This window comes from Sapajus apella, unplaced genomic scaffold (assembly GCF_009761245.1).
Source record: "Sapajus apella isolate SASKATOON/1434 unplaced genomic scaffold, GSC_monkey_1.0 scaffold176, whole genome shotgun sequence".
Taxonomy (NCBI): domain Eukaryota; kingdom Metazoa; phylum Chordata; class Mammalia; order Primates; family Cebidae; genus Sapajus; species Sapajus apella.
Window position 1 is genome coordinate 1281326 of NW_022437116.1, and position 17257 is coordinate 1298582.

The window sequence follows — 17257 nt, forward strand, 5'->3', positions numbered from 1 at the left end:
TATTCTAACTTTGATTAACATTTAAGAATCATCCTATCTTTATGTTTTCCCTTAGAGTCAGTTGAGGCTTTAATTGAGACTACATTTTGGCTTGATCTGTCCTTCTGTTCAGTCTTACTTCTTTCCTTTCTTTTCCATAGGTAGTTAATTCCAGGAACACACCTTTAAAGTTTTCCCTGGGTTGCTTGTTTGTTTGTCTCATAGTCTGCTTCCCAAGGATGTCAACCTGTTAGAGAAAGTTAAAGTAGCTACAAACCAAGGCATATAAAATAATATGCCTCTTCCATTTAAAAAGAAAATGCAGCAAAGAAGTTAATACACTAAATCTTTCTTATCAATTACCTCATGTAGTTTCTACAACCCTGTGAGACAATTAGAAAAAATATATAAGTTTTATGATAAATTCTGAAGTTTAAGAAGTGATTTTGATGTTCAAATTACATGATTTATTACAGCAATGAGCTGCGTTAAAAGCTGATGAGGAGCTGTTCTACTCCAACATCATACTTAATGAGAAAATTTTGAAAGCCTTGCCTCTAATAATTGGAACAAGACAAGGATGTCCACCTTCACCACTCTTATTCAGTATGGTATTGGAAGTCCTCATCTGAGCAATCAGGAAAGAGAAAAAGAATAGAAGGCATCCAGTAAAAAAAAAAAAAAAAGGAAGTCAAATTATCCCTATTAGCTGAGGATATGTAGAAAACCCTAAGCACTCTACCAAAAAGCTCCGAAATTTGATAAATAAATTCAGTAGTTTTAGGATGTAAAATTAACGTACAGAAATCAATAGCTTTTCTGTACATCAATAACAATCAAGCAGAGGACCAAATCAAGAAGGCAATCTCATTTAAAATAGCAACCAAAAAAAGGAAATACCAAGGAATGTATTTAGCCAAGAAGGTGAAATACATTGATAAGGAGAACTACAAAACACTGATGGAAGAAATCATATATGACACAAGTAAATGGAAAAATTTGCTCATGGATTGGAAGAATCAATATCATAAAAATGACCATAGTGCCCTAAACAATCTATACATTGAGCACAATTCCTATCAAATTACTGATGTCACTTTTCGTAGAATTAAGAAAACTAATTCTAACATTCACATGGAATCACAAAAGAGCCCAATAGCCAATGAAAACCTCAATAAAAAGAACAAAGCTGGAGTCATGGCATTACCTGACTTCAAACTATATCATAAGTCTATAGCAACCAATACAGCATAGCACTGATAAAATATAAAAAGACACATAGCCCAGTAGAACAGAATAGAGAACATAAAAATAAAGCAACATACCTACAAACAACTAGTCTTTGACAAAGTAAACAAAAATACAAACTGGGAAAAGGGCACACTGTTAAATAGATGGTGCTGGGAAAACTGGTTAGCCATACACAGAAGAATGAAACTCGATCCCTACCTTTCACCATATAAAATAATTAGCTCAGGATGGATCAAAGACCTAATCATAAGATCTGAAACTAAAATCTTAGAAGAAAACCTAGGAAAATCTGTTCTGGACATTGGATTAAGAAGAAAATTTATGAACAACTCCTCAAAAGCAAATGCAGCAAAACAAAAAACAGAAAAATGAGACAAACTAAAAAGCTTCAGCATACCAAAAGAAACAATCACAGAGCAAACACACAACTCACAGAATGGGAAAAAATATTTGCAAACTATATATCAGACAAAGGGCTGATATCCAGAATCTAGCAGGAACTCAACTCAGCAAGAGAAAACAATTAATCCTGTTAAAAATTGGGAAAAGGACATGAGCAGACATTTTTCCAAAGTAGACATACAAGCAGCCAACATATATATGAAAAAAATGCTCAACATCACTAATCATCAGATAAATGCAAATTATAACCACAATGGGAGATCATCTCACACCAGTCAGAATGACTACTATTAAAAAGTGAAAAAGCAACAGATGTTGGTGAGGTTGTGGAGAAAGGGGAACTCTTATACACTGTTGGTGGGAATTAAATTAGTTCAACCCCTATAGAAAACTATGGATATTTCCCAAAGAACTAAAAATAGAACTACTATTTTATCCAGCAATCCCACTACGGTATATCCACCCTTTCCCCAAAAAAGAAATCATCATATTAAAAAGATATATGTTTCCTGAATAATAGATATTTTTTAATATGATGATTTCTTTTTTTCTTTGGGGTGGGGTGGTGGTGGATATACCGTAGTGGGATTGCTGGATAAAATAGTAGTTCTATTAAAAAAAAAAAAAAGAAAACCTTAATAAAAAAAAAATGAAAAGAAAAATACTAATTAACGTAATTGTCATAAGGAAAAGTGGAAACACCAAAATGTACCAGTAACTCTGAAGGAAATGGAAAATTAATAATGGCTGGTTGATTTTTTTTTTTTTACTATCTGTACTATATTTAAAGCATTAAATAAATTATCTTACATAAAAAAAAGATATCTGCACTCATATGTTCACCACAGCACTATTCACAATAGTAAAGATTTGGAATCAACCTGTGTTCGTCGATGGAGGATTGGATAAATAAAATGTGGTATACATATATACCATAGAATACTATTCAGCCTTAACAAAGAATGAAATCATATCTCTTGAAGCAACATGTACGAAACTGAAGGCCATTATTCTAAGTGAAATAACTCTGCAACAGAAAGTCAGATACCACATGATCTCACTTATAAGTGGGAGCTAAACAATGTGTACAAATGGACATATTGAGTGGAATGATAGACATTGGAGACTACAAAACATGGAAGGCAGTGAGGGTTGAAAAATCACCTCTTGGGTACAATGTTCACGATTTGGTTGATGGGTAAACTAAAAGCCCTGACTTCTCCACTAGAAAATATATGCATGTAAGAAATCTGCACTTGTACCTCCTAAATCTATAAAAATTTAAAAAATTAAAAATTAAAAAATTAAAAAAACAAACAGAAAAGCAAACCCAAAATCATAATGATTCTTGAGTGTCCTCTAAATTTCTGATAAATTTTATAGAAGATCAACATGATTTTCAATATTTTATAAAGAAAAAGAGAGTAAGCAACTTAATCAGACAACTAGTGATGAAAGATAAAAAACTAGAAGTTGTAGAGCTGGAAATTAAATTCAGGACTCTTTGACTCTGATCCCATGCTGTTTCCACTAGCCCATAGCTGCTCTCTTTTGGAAAAGAAATGCCTTTGAGATTGAATTTGTTGGCCTTTTAGTTTTATACATTGCTTGATTACAAATTCAATTAGCATTTTCAACATGTGTAACACATGAGTTTCTCCTGGGATAACATTTCAACATTCATATTCAATACTATCACACAATTTTGTGCTTGGTAAATTTAAAAGAACATTATTTTCATAAATGCTATAGAAAATAATGCTTGACATAATTTGCTTGTCTCCTGGGAATATGGAAAAAACTGCAATGATTGTCTATATATGCATGAGAGGAATGGATATCAGAATTTCCTTTTTCTTTTTCTTTCTTTCTTTCTTTTTTTTTTTTTTTTTTTTTTGAGGCAGAGTCTCACTCTGTCACCCAGGCTGGAATGCAGTGGTGCAATCTCGGTTCATTGCAACCTCCACCTCCCAGGTTCAAGCAATACTCCTGTCTCAGCTTCCTGAGTAGCTGGGACTATAGGCACAGGCCACCATGCCTGGCTAATTTTTATATTTTTAGTAGAGAAGAGGTTTCACCATCTTGGCCAGGCTGGTCTTGAACTCCTGACCTCAGATGATCCACCCTCCTCAGCCTCCCAAAGTGCTTAGAATACAGGTGTGAGCCACAGCACCCAAGCCGGAATTTTCTAATAAAGTCATTAAACTTTCTGTTTACTAAAAGGGCAAATGGCTTTCAAAACATTAAGGGATACTGTTTCATTTTAAATTATGTGGCACATCTTGCATGAAAATTTCAAGATAAAATTAAATGTTGTGTGGACAATTAGTCAATGTTATAAAATTGTATCTTGTATAATGTGAATTGCATCTCTTTACATTCAGATACTAAATCGCTCATTCATCAAATATTGATTGATTTAGGTGTCAGACCCTGGACTAAGTACTGGGGATGCATGAGTTAAGTGATCCATGTTTAATGTCATCAAGTCTTCCCTGCACTGTATTACAACAATAGTGCCTTCTATATAAAAATATTTACAATTAAAAAAAAATGTTTACAATTAACCTTGATTAGTTCAGGGCTATGTTTTCACCTCTTTCATATTCCTTGTTTTGTAGTACAAAATCTTTAACCATTGTAAGTCTTGCAATTACTATGCTCCATAATATTTCAGAGACAGGAAAGCAGGATTAAGACCTGAAACTACTAGAAGAAAGCATAGGAGAAACGCTTCAGCACAGTAGCCTAGGCAAATACTTTATGGGTAAGAATTTAAAAGCACAGCCAACAAAAATAGAAGTAGAAAAAATGGTGCTATATCAAACTAAAGAGCTTCTGTTGATTTAAGTTCCTTATAGATTCTGGGTATTAGTCCTTTGTAGAATACATAGTTTGCAAATATTTTCCACTATTCTGTAGATTGTCCGTTTACTCTGTTGTTTCTTTTGCTGTGCATAAGCTTTTTAGCTAAGTCCCTTTTATCTAATTTTTTACTGTTGCATTTGCTTTTGAGGTCTTAGTCTAAATTCTTTGTCTATGCCAATGTCCAGAAGAGGTTTTCCTTTAGAAATTTTCTAGTGATCAGGTCTTACATTTAAGTCTTTAATCTATTTTGAGTTGAATGTTGTATATGGTGAGAAGTAGTGGTACAGTTTCATTCTTCTGCATATGGGTAACCACTTTTCTCAGCATCATTTATTGAATAGGATGTCCTTTCCCTATTGTTTATTTTTGTTGACTTTGTTGAAGCTCAGTTGGTTGTAGGTTTGTGCATTTATTTCTGGGCTCTCTAATCTGTTACATTAATCTATATATCTATTTTGTACCAACACCATGCTCTTTTGGTTACTGATATGATTTGGCTCTGTGTTCTCACCCAAATCTCATTTTAAATTATAATCCCCATGTGTCAAGGGCAAGACCTGGTGGGAGGTGATTGGATCATGGAAGCAGTTTCTCAAGATAGTGAGTGAGTTTTCACCTGATCTGATGGTTTTATAAGTGTTTGACTGTTCCTTGTACACACCCATTCTCTCTCTTGCCTGCGTCCATGTAAGACATGCCTGCTTTACCTTCTACCATAATTCTAAGTTTCCTGAGGCCTCCCCAGCCATGTGTAACTACAAGTCAATTAAACCTCTTTCCTTTATAAATGACCCAGTCTCAGTAGTATTTTTTATAGCAGTGTGAGAACAAACTAATACAGTAAATTGGTACCACTGAGAGTGGAGTACAGCTATAAAGATACTGGAAAATGTGAAAGCGACTTTGGACCTGGGTGACTCGCAAAGGTTGGAACAGTTTGGAGGGCTCAGAAAAAATACAGGAAGATGTGGGAAAGTTTGGAGTGCCCTAGAGATTTGTTGAATAGTTTTGACCAAAATACTGATAGTGATGTTAACAATGAAGTCCAGGCTGAGGTGTTCTCAGATGAAGGTTAGGAACTTATTGGGAACTGGGGTAAATGTCATTCATGCTATGCTTTACCAAAGAGACTGGGGTCATTTTGCCCCCGCCCTAGAGTGCTGTGGAACTTAGAACTTGAAAGAAATTATCTGAAATTGGAACGTATGCTTAAAATGGAAGAGAAATATATAAGTTTGAAAAATTTGCAGCCTGGTGATGCCATCGAAAAAGAACACCCATTTTCGGGGAGATATTCAAGCCAGCTATAGAAATTTGCCCAAGTAATGAGGAGCCGAATGTTAATCACCAAGACAATGGGGAAAATGTCTTCCAGATATGTCAGAGTTTTTGACAGCAGACCCTCCCCTCCCAGGCCAGAGGTATAGGAGGAAAAAATGGTTTCACGGCCTGGGCCAAGGGCCTTATTGTTTCCTGCAGTCTCAGGACTTGGTGCTTTGCATTCCAGCCATGGATAAAAGTGGCCAATATACAGCTCAGGCCATTACTTCATAGAGTTCAAGCCCCAAGTCAGGCAAGAACTGAGGTTTTCAAACCTCCACCAAGATTTCAGAGGATGTATGAAATTGCCTGGATCTCTAGGCAGAAGTCTGCTTCAGGGGTGAAACCCTGATGGAGACCCTCTGCTACAGTGGTGCAAAGGGGAAATGTGGGGTGGGAACACGCACACAGAGTCTCCATTGTTGCCCTGCCTAGTGAAGTTGTGAGAAGAAGGACACTGTCTTCCAGACCCCAGAATGATAGATTCACCCACAGCTTGCACCGTGCATCTGAAAAAGCTGCAGACATTCAGTGCCAGCCTATGAAAGCCGTCAGGAGTGGGGTTGTATCCTGTAAAGCCACAGGGGCAGAGCAACTCAGGACCATGGGAGCCCGTCCCTTGAATCAGCATTAACTAGATGTGAGACATGGAGTCAAAGGAGATTATTTAGGAGCTTTAAGTTTTAATTACTACCGCACTAGATTTTGAACTTTCATGGGGTCTGTAGCCCCTAAGTTTTGGCTAATTTCTTCCATTTGGAATGGGAGAATTTATCCAATTTCCGTATCCCCATTGTAGCTTGAAAGGAACTAACTCTTGTCTTACTATTTTACAGGCTCATAGGCAGAAGGGAGTTGCCTTTTTTCAGATGAACTTTTAGACCATGGACATTTGAGTTAATGTTGAAATAAACTAAGACGTTGAGGGGACTGTTGAGAAGGCATGATTTATTTTGAAATATGAAAAAGGCATGAGCTTTTAGAGTGACCAGGGGCAGAATAATATGTTTTGGCTCTGTGTCTCCGCCAAAATCTCATCTTGAATTGTAATCTCCATAACCCTCATGTATTGAGGAAGGGACCTTGTGGGGGACGATTGGATCATGGAGGCAGGCTCTCCCATGCTATTTGTCTGATGGTTTTGTAAGTGTTTGACAGTTCCTCCTATATAAGCATTTTATCTCTCACCTGCCACCATGTAAGACATGTCTGCTTCACCTTCCACAATGATTGTAGTTTCCTGAGGCCTCCCAGTCATGCAGAACTGTGAGTCAATTAAACTTCTTTCTTTTATAAATTACCCAGTCTCAGTGGTATTCTTTATAGCAGTGGGAGAACAGATCAATACAGTTACTATAGGCTTGTAATATAGTTTGAAGGCTGGTAATGTGATGTGATGCCTCCAGCTTTTTTCTTTTTGCTTAGGATTACTTTGGTTATTTGGGTTTTTTTTTGTTGTTGTTGTTGTTGTTGTTGTTGTTCCACATGAATTTCAGAATTGTTTTCTCTAATTCTGTGAAAAATGATGTTGGTAATTTGATAGAAAATATGTTTAATTTGTAGATTGTTTTGTGCACTATGGCCATTTTTATTGTTTTTTATTGTAATCCTATTAAAAAGTAACCAAAGAACATGCACAGGCATTTCTCAAAAAAAGACATACAAGTAGCCAACAAACATATGAAAAAATGCTTAACATTACTAATCATCAGAGAAATGCAAATTGAAAGATATTATCTCATACCAGCATGAATAGCTATTATTAAAATGTCAAAAATAACAGATGTTGTCAAAGATGTGAAGAAAAGGGAATGCTTATTCATTGTTGGTAGGTATGTAAATTAATTCAAACCCTATGAAAAACAGTATCTTGATTTCTCAATGAATTAAAAATAGAACTATAATTCAACCCAGCAATCCCACTACTGTGTATCTACCCCAAAGATGTTACTTGATCAAAAAGGCATCTGCACTTGTATGTTTCCCACAGCACTATTCACAATAGCAAAGTCATGGAATCAACCTGTGTCTCTCTAGAGTCTACTGGACAAAGAAAATGTAGCATATATTTACCTTGAGATACTATGCAGCCATAAAAGAAATGAAATTGAAATCATATCCTTTGAAACAACATGGATGGAACTGGAGACCATTATCCTAGGTGAAATAAAATAGAAAATCAACTACTGCATGTTCTCACTTAGAATTTGGAGATAAACGTGGGTACACATGGACACAAAATGAAAAAAATAGACATGGGGCTCCAAAAGCAGGGAAGTTGGGAATGAGGTGAAGTTGAAAAATTACTTATTGAGTACTATGCTCACTATTTGGGTAATGGGTTCAATAGAATCCTGGCATTACACAATGTATCCACAAAATAAACCTGCACATGTACCCCCTAAATTTACAATAGAAATCAATATAAAAAAAATTCTCACAGTAAAGGAAACAATCAACAATGTGAAGAGGCAAGTTGTACAATGGGAATAAATATTTGCAAACTATTCATCTGACAAGGGACTAATATTCAGAATATACAACAAATTCAACCAACTCACCAGCAAAACCACCCAAATAATCTGTTTTAAAATGAACAGAAGACCTGAATATAAATTTCTCAAGAGAAGACATATAAATGACCAATATGTATGTAAAAATGCTCAACATTACTACTCACCAGAGAAATACAAATCAAAACCACAATGAGATGTTTTCTCACCCCATGTAGAATGGTTATTATCAAAAAGAAAAAAAATGACTGGTGAAGATGCAGAGAAATGGTAATACATACGTTGTTAGTGGAAATATAAATTCATACAGCCATTATGAAACACATTATGTAGATTTCTCTATAAACTGGAAGTAGAACTACCATAAGTCCCACGAATCCCACTACTGGGTATATATCCAAGGGAAAGGAAATCAATATAGGGAGAGATATCAGCACTCCTATATTTATTGTAGCACTCGTCACAATAGCCAAGATAGGGAATCAATCTAAATGTCCATCAATAAATGAATGGATAAAGAAAATGTTCACACACACACACACACACACACACAGAGTAATACTATTCAGAGATAAAAGGTATTTTATGTTAACTAAAATAAATCAGGCACAGAAAGACAAATTACCACATGTACTCACCCATATGCAGGATCTAAAAAGACTGAGCTCACTGAAGTAGAGTGTAATATTATAATTATTAGAGTCTGGAAAGCATAGAGGAAAGGTAGGATGGAGGAGGTTGTTTAATGGACAAAATTCCACTTAAATAGGATTAGTAAGCTCTAGTTTTCTATAGCTCTATAGAATAAATATACTTAACAATAATTTATTGTATATTGAACATATACAGGCTAGAAAATAGGATTTTAGATGGTCCAAACACAAAGAAATTATCAATTTGAGGTGATGCATATGCTAATTACCCTAATTTGATCATTACACATTTTACACATGTATCAAAGTATTATTTTGTACCCCATAAATGTGTACAGTTATTATTGGTCAACTAAAAATTAAAAAAAGACAGAGTTAACCAAAATACAAGAGAAAATCTAAAATCTTTATTGCCAGCTCAAAAACCCAAGAAAACAATAAAGTCAAACAGCAATGTTCATGGACATGAAGGAGTTGGTCTAGAAACAAATTGAAATAAATTACTAAGATTAACAGAAATGGGTAATTACATATCTCTTTTCTGAGTTATTCATGACCAGTGAAATTACTAGTACTTGATGTAACATGTTAGAAGGTGCTCCTTTTACTACCAATTAAACTATGAGAATTTTCTTATATCTTTAAACAAAGATAGTTGTGCATCCTGATACATAGGATTGCAGATAAAACAATAATTTAATTATAAAATTGCCTAGCTTCCTATTTATTTATTTATTTATTGTACTTTAAGTTCTGGGGTACATATGCAGATCGTGCAGGTTTGTTACATAGGTATACATGTGCCATGGTAGTAGTTTGCTGCGTCCATTGCACCATCATCTACATTAGGTATTTCTTTTAATGCTATCCCTCCCCAATCTCCCCACTCCCTGCCATTCCTTTCCTAGCCCCCCAACCCCCAGGCCCCAGTGTGTGATTTTCCCCTCCCTGTGTCCATGTGTTCTAATTGTTCAACACCCGCATATGAGTGAGAACATGTGGCGTTCATTTTTCTGTTCCTGTGTCAGTTTGCTGACAATGATGGTTTCTAGTTTCGTCCATGTTCCTGCAAAGGACATGAACTTATCCTTTTTTACGGCTGCATAGTATTCCATGGGGTATATGTGCTACATATATATTTTTTTTAATCCAGTCCATCATTGATAGGCATTTGCGTTGGTTCCAAGTCTTTGCTATTGTGAACAATGCCACGATTAACATATGTGTGTATGCATCTTTATAATAGAATGATTTATAATCCTTTGGGCATATACTCAGTAATGGGATTACTGGGTCAAATGGAATTTCTATTTCTAGATCTTTGAGGAATCGCCACACTGTCTTCCACAATGGTGGAATTAATTTACACTCCCACCAACAGTATAAAAGCATTCCCATTTCTCCACATCCTCTCCAGCATTTGTTGTCTCCTGATTTTTTAATGATCGCCATTCTAACTGGCATGAGCTGATATCTCAATGTGGTTTTGATTTGCGTTTCTCTAATGACCAGTGATAATGAGCATTTTCTCATCTGTTTGTTGGCTGCATAAATGTCTTCTTTTGAAAAGTGTCTGTTCATATCCTTTGCCCACTTTTTGATGGGGTTGTTTGTTTTGTTTTGTTTTGTGAATTTATTTAAGTTCTCTGTAGATTCTGGCTATTAGCCTTTTGTCAGATTGTTTGCCCATTTTGTTGGTTGCTGGTTCACTCTAATGATTGTTTATTTTGCTGTGCAGAAGCTTTTAAGTTTAATTAGATCCCACTTGTCTATTTTGACTTTTGTTGCCATTGCTTTTGTTTTAGTCATGAAGTCCTTGCCCATGCCTATGTCCTGGATGGTATTGCCTAGGTTTTCTTCTAGAGTTTGTATGGTGTTAGGCCTTGTGTTTAAATCTTTAATCCATCTAGAGTTAATTTTTGTATAAGGTGTAAGGAAGGGATCCAGTTTCAGCTTTCTGCATATGGCTAGCCATTTTTCCCAACACCATTTATTAAATAGGAAATCCTTTCCCCATTGCTCGTTTTTGTAAGGTTTGTCAAAAATCAGATGGTTGTAGTTGTGTGGTGTTCCTTCCGAGGCCTCTGGTCTGTTCCATTGATCTATGTCTCTGTTTTGGTACCAGTACCAGGCTGTTTTGATTACAGTGGCCTTCTAATATAGTTTGAAGTCAGGTAGTGTGATGCCTCTAGCTTTTTTTGTTTTGTTTTGTTTTGTTTTTTGCTTAGGATTGTCTTGACTATGTGGGCTCTCTTTTGGCTCCATATGAAGTTTAAGGTGATTTTTTCCAAATCTGTGAAGAAAAGAAAGTCATTGGTAGCTTGATGGGGATAGCATTGAATCTACAAATTACTTTGGGCAGTAGGGCCATTTTGACCATATTGATTCTTCCTAACCATGAGCATGCATTGTTTTTACATCTGTTTGTATCCTCTCTTATTTCGTTGAGTAGTGGTTTGTAGTTCTTCTTGTAGAGGTCCTTCACGTCACTTGCTAGTTGTATTCCTAAGTATTTTATTCTCTTTGCAGCAATTGTGAATGGGAGGTCACTCACGATTTGGCTCTCTGTTTGTCTATTATTGGTGTATAGGAATGCTTACAATTTTTGCACATTGACTTTATTTATTTTTGGAGTATTCAGAATACATATAATTAGATTTCTGAGCATAGAATCATGTCCAAGGGAGGATGGTAAAAAGATAGCCTTCTCCTGCTGAGGCAGGGGAATTGCTTGAACCCGGAAGACAGAGGTTGCAGTGAGCCAAGATCGTGCCACTGCACTCCAGCCTGGCAAAAGAGCAAGACTCTGTCTCAAAAAAAATAGCCTTCTGCTTTTAGTACATTTGAAGTAAGCATATTCATATTGTCACAGAGTTGTTGAGTAGCTGCAGAATGGAAAATTATCTGACAAGGAATGTGATTAGGCAGGTGGACTCCAGCCATCAATTTGCAGCAACTCGATAGTCAGGTATAGCAGCCCAACTTCAACTTGATATTGTTGTTAGAGAAATTATTCACTATGTCTCATCACAAAAATCTTTGATTCATGCTGGCCTTCTTGGCCTACTCTTCAATTAGACCATCTTCTAATATTTTTGTCCTCACAGAATATAAATTTAGAGGCTATGAAAATTACTGTTTTCTGGTTACTTCTTGAGTTTTCCTAACCTACATTCACTGCCTTTATACTCTTTGACCTTTTGCACATCCTTCACACACATGGTCACATGCATGTTACCAAAGAAACAGAGTAACATAACTTCATTGTATACTGGAGTAAAAGTTCTAACTTTGTCAATATTAGCTAGTCAATGTTAATATTAAAATGAAGTTATATCTAATGTTGAATATGTAGAAAAGACATGCTCAGTAATTGGCTCTATAAATGTATTGGCACTTTGGAAGACTTGGGGTTATGCTGAATTTAATTATATTGTAAATGTTTATAGTTCATCTAGTTTAAATGCATTTAGATTACATTTTAGGCTCTAATTGTAACTGATTCATACATACATATTTTATAAATGTAAAGAGAGAAAGTATATATTATCAGTTGTCTAATTTTCTCACTTTTTGTCCCTTGGTCTTTTTGTTTTCTGCATATCTCAAAAGTAATCTCACCCCAACTCCCCACCCCCAACTGTCCCTCCCCTATTCCCCCCCAACAGACCCCAGTGTGTGATGCTCCCCTCCCTGTGAAGGCAGCAAATCATGCTGCCACGTGTGTACCTATGTAACAATCTTGCATGTTCTTCACACGTACCCCAAAACCTAAAATGCAATTTTAAAAAAAATAATAATAATCTCAAATCAAAATCTTACACATTTCCAAAAACTTTATTTTGAAAATACTTCAACCATTTAGAAGTATTGTGCTGAATATTGTCTTTATTTAAGGGAAGGGAACAGAAATAATCAAGAAACTTGAAAACAAAATTGGCATATAATTCCAGCCTATCAGTTGAAGAGATGGCAAACATTTGGGTAGGGGTTTAGCTAGGATAGTGGCTAAATGCTATAAAATTATTGAAGTTTGAAGTTAGCTAAGGAGTTAAAAGTTTAGATTTTCTGGCCCAAACACCAATAAGTAAATTTTTGGGTGTTTGGAACAGCCAAAATGTTCAAAGACCAAATTATCATATTTATTTGTTCATTTATTTAATTATTATTTTAAATTTATGTCCTATAGCATACTTATCATATGCCATGTGCTATTTTGAGTACTTTGCAAATATTAACTCAGCTAGTCTTCATAGCATCTTATGAGATAGATATTACTTCTCTAGGCAGAGAAATGGTAAGAAAATTGCTTAATTTTATATACCTAATATGCACAGGAGCCTGGATTTAATTTTATGCTAGAATCAGACTTTTCTGAATGTACTTATTTTTCTTTTAAATTTTGGCACATGTAAATGTTTTATATGTATAAAAGCACAAAATTAAGAATGAAAATTTTAAAAAGCAAATTAACTTATTTGTATATATACATATATATACACATACATATACATATATATATAAAGTTGGAGGTATAAGAAATATTTTAAATGACTTTTAAACACAATATTTTGGCTGTATATCCTTACTGAAATACGCTGAACACTAAAAATAAAAGTAACTGTAAATAAATCCAAAAGCTCAGTTTCATAAACTTAGTAGTGATAAAGATACTTATTTTGAAACTAACATTTATATATATTAGATAAAACAAACAAGTATGTTAATGTCTTTAGGAATCAAAATTTTCAAAGTTAAAAAAAAAGCATAAACTTTTTTTTTTTTTTTGAGATGGAGTTTCACTCTTGTTGCCCAGGCTGGAGTGCAATGGCATGATCTCAGCTCACTGCAACCTCTGCCTCCTGGGGTCAAGCAATTCTCCTGCCTCAGCCTCCCGAGTAGCTGGGACTACAGGCACGCACCACCACGCCCAGCTAATTTTTGTATTTTTAGTAGTGACGGGGTTTCACCATGTTTACCAGGATAGTCTCGATCTCTTGACCTCGTGATCCACCTGCATCGGCCTCCCAAAGTGTTGTGATTATAGGCATGAGCCACCGCGCCTGGCCAAAAAACGTAAAATTTTAAATCAGGGAACTTAATTAAAATCCTGGTAAACTTAAATGTGATTGGAAAAAAAAGAATTATTTTCTATTTTCAAAAATAAATATGTATATATTTTCTACTTTTGTTTACTGAACTGGCCTAAAACAACATAAAAAATGTGGTCTAGTTGGAAACCGCAAAATATGATTTTCTTGGAGAAATGGCTAATTGCAGGCTTACAACAGGAAATGTATAAGAAGAGGCTGGGAAACCTCATACCCCACAGTAAAGAAGGTATCAAAGACTACTAGGGTCATTTCAACGGGATAGAGGTGCCAACTTGAAAAGATTCCCACTGACCAAAGATAGACTAATTTGAGCATCATTCATATTAACTACAATGCATTGATTCATATCAATTTACATATATAATGAGGTCATAATGATTATTTAAAAAATGCAACAACAAACCTCACTATATATAAGGAAGAGAAATGATTTTAAGTACACATTTGCACTCAGCCAAATCCAGAATGTTGGAATTCAATAGAACAAAATAACCCAGTTTCTTCAACAAATAGATGTCATAAATAAATGGATGGAGGGGAGAAACAATCAGACATATGAACCAAATACAATGTATCAACCTTGTTTGTGTCATGTTCTTGAAAAATCAGCTAAAATACTTGAGACAATTATGAAATTTGAAAGTGGGCCAGGCACAGTGGCTCACACCTGTAATCCCAGTGCTTTGGGAGGCCGAGATGGGCAGATTACAAGGTCAGAAGTTCGAAACCAGCCTGACAAATATGGTGAAACCCCGTCTCTACTAAAAATACAAAAAAAAAAAAATTAGCCAGGAGTGTTAATGTGTGCCTGTATTCTCAGCTTCTCAGGAGCCTGAGGTAGAAGAACCACTTGAAACTGGGAGGCCGAACCTGGGAAAACTAGAGGCAGAGATTGCAGTGAGCTGAGATCATGCCACTATACTTCAGCTTGGGTGACAGAGCAAGACCCCATCTCAAAAATAAAAAAAAAAGAAATCTGAAAATGACTTACTAATGGATGAGATTGAAAAATTACCATTTTCTTACATGCAATAATGATATTATGGCTTCCTTTTTTAAAAAAGATCCTATCTGTTGTCAGTAAATAGTAAAGTATTTATAAATAAAGTCACAAGTCAAGCATTTGCTTTAAACACTTCAGAAATAAGCAAGCAAAAGAATAAATGAATATATACATACATACATACATAGTAAAAGTGGAGGAATGTAGAAGAAACAAAATGGACAAAATGTCGATAATTGTAAAAGTGGGAAATGTACATGAGGCTTTACTCTTTCTTTCATTTTTGCCTATTTAAAAATACCATGATAAGAATATCTTCTAATACTCTTGAAGAGTCAGCAATTGTTGATTTGCCACCCATAGGACCTCTAATGGTAGAAAGCAAACATAAAGACTATTCCATTTTATCCTAATCCCACCCTCCATCTGAGCTCCCTTTCTGGAGAAGTATGAAATCACAGATAATGAGGGGTAAAAAGAAATGAGAAAACAAGAGAGACAAAACACAAACTCTTCTTCCATTGTGGGCTTCTAAACCTGAAAGATCAAGCTAGGAGAAGGAGAAACTTTTAATGTAGATGAAATGTGAAGTTCTGGTAACTCTTTACTAGAAACTTTAATTACTGAAAGGAAACTTCTTGTTCTGAATGAAAGCAACTGGAAAGGCTGTGGGATCTGCCCAACATTTCATTCATGAGTATCTCAGGTAAGGTTCTCTGCAAGGAAGACTCTTTAGATTTATTGTAAAGTTCTCTTGGGCACAATATATCTGTGGGGTGAGAAACAACAAAAGAGTAGGTAGAGGAAGGACTCAAGCTGTAACACAATAGTAAGAAAGACCTTAGCTATTCTGACATATTTCTATGAAACTTGGATGGCGCTTGGAAATTGTCCCAACTTGAGACACGTCAGCTGAGCCTTTCTAACCAAAATATCACTGGACTCAGCTGGCCTTGGGAAATGGGTGTTCAAGGAAATTTCTTCCTTGGTACTTATCTATGAGCCACCAAGAGCTTACACTCCTGTCAGCTAAAGGAATGAGTAACTCCATCCAGAAGGGAGATCAGGAGAGTACATCACAACATTCTCCTCAAGGAGTCAAGGGAAACACAAGAACAAAAACACCTTTTTGAAAGATTGCAGAATCCAGCTTATTTAAGATAATGACTGTATGAATGCACATACATATAATATACATATATATATATATTGTTACCTGAGTGGTGAGTATATAAAATAACTGAACCTGACTAAGCTTGGTTGAAATCCTGACTCTGTTTTAATTAGTTATGTGAGATTTTCAGTTTCCCATCTAGAAGATTGGAAAGGCACATAGTGGTTTTCTACAACAGTGTTTTTCAAGCTTTAGGGTGCATCAGATTTATCAGAAAAGCTTGTCAAAACACAGATGTCTTCTTTAGCATTTCTGGAGGTGGAGCCTGGAAGTCTGCATTTTTATCACATATCTCAAGGAGATTTTGAGAAACATTGCTGTAAGAGCCTTTCCAGTTTTGGGTTCATATTTCCATATTTCTGTTACTAATTTGGACTGATATTTAATATTCAGTGCTTTGGAAAAAGCTTTGTAAATGGTTAGCAGAATATCAGAACATACTTCTCTCATTTACAATACATATTTAAGTGCATGTTTTTTTCTGTCAGTGGTAAAGATAATAAATTAATCACCATAACATCTGACATAGTAGAATTAACTAAAATCATTTCTATAAGAGCATCAACATGCTGAAATTAAAACCCTCTTATAATACAGTAATAATAGTAATATTAGAGATAAAAACTCTTGAAGAGTATGTACATAACAGAAGCTGTACTGGAATTAAAAGCAAATTACACATAATAATAATACTGTTTCTAAAGATAAGAAAAAAGGAATAACAAAAGAACATTTCTGGAAACTCTGCTGTATATGGGAAGACACTAAGACTTGGAAAAACAGAGTAAAAACTGTTAAATTCAAAATAGTGTTCAAAACATCAGGTTGACTTGTCGCTTTTATGGGAAAAAAATCTTACACTAAACCATAAATATCTTAATTGAATAACAGGTAGCATATGTTTTCTATCTTATTGTTCTAAAATAGATAGTATGCAGCGCTGAAACTGATTACCTGCATATACAAATTGAACCAATAAG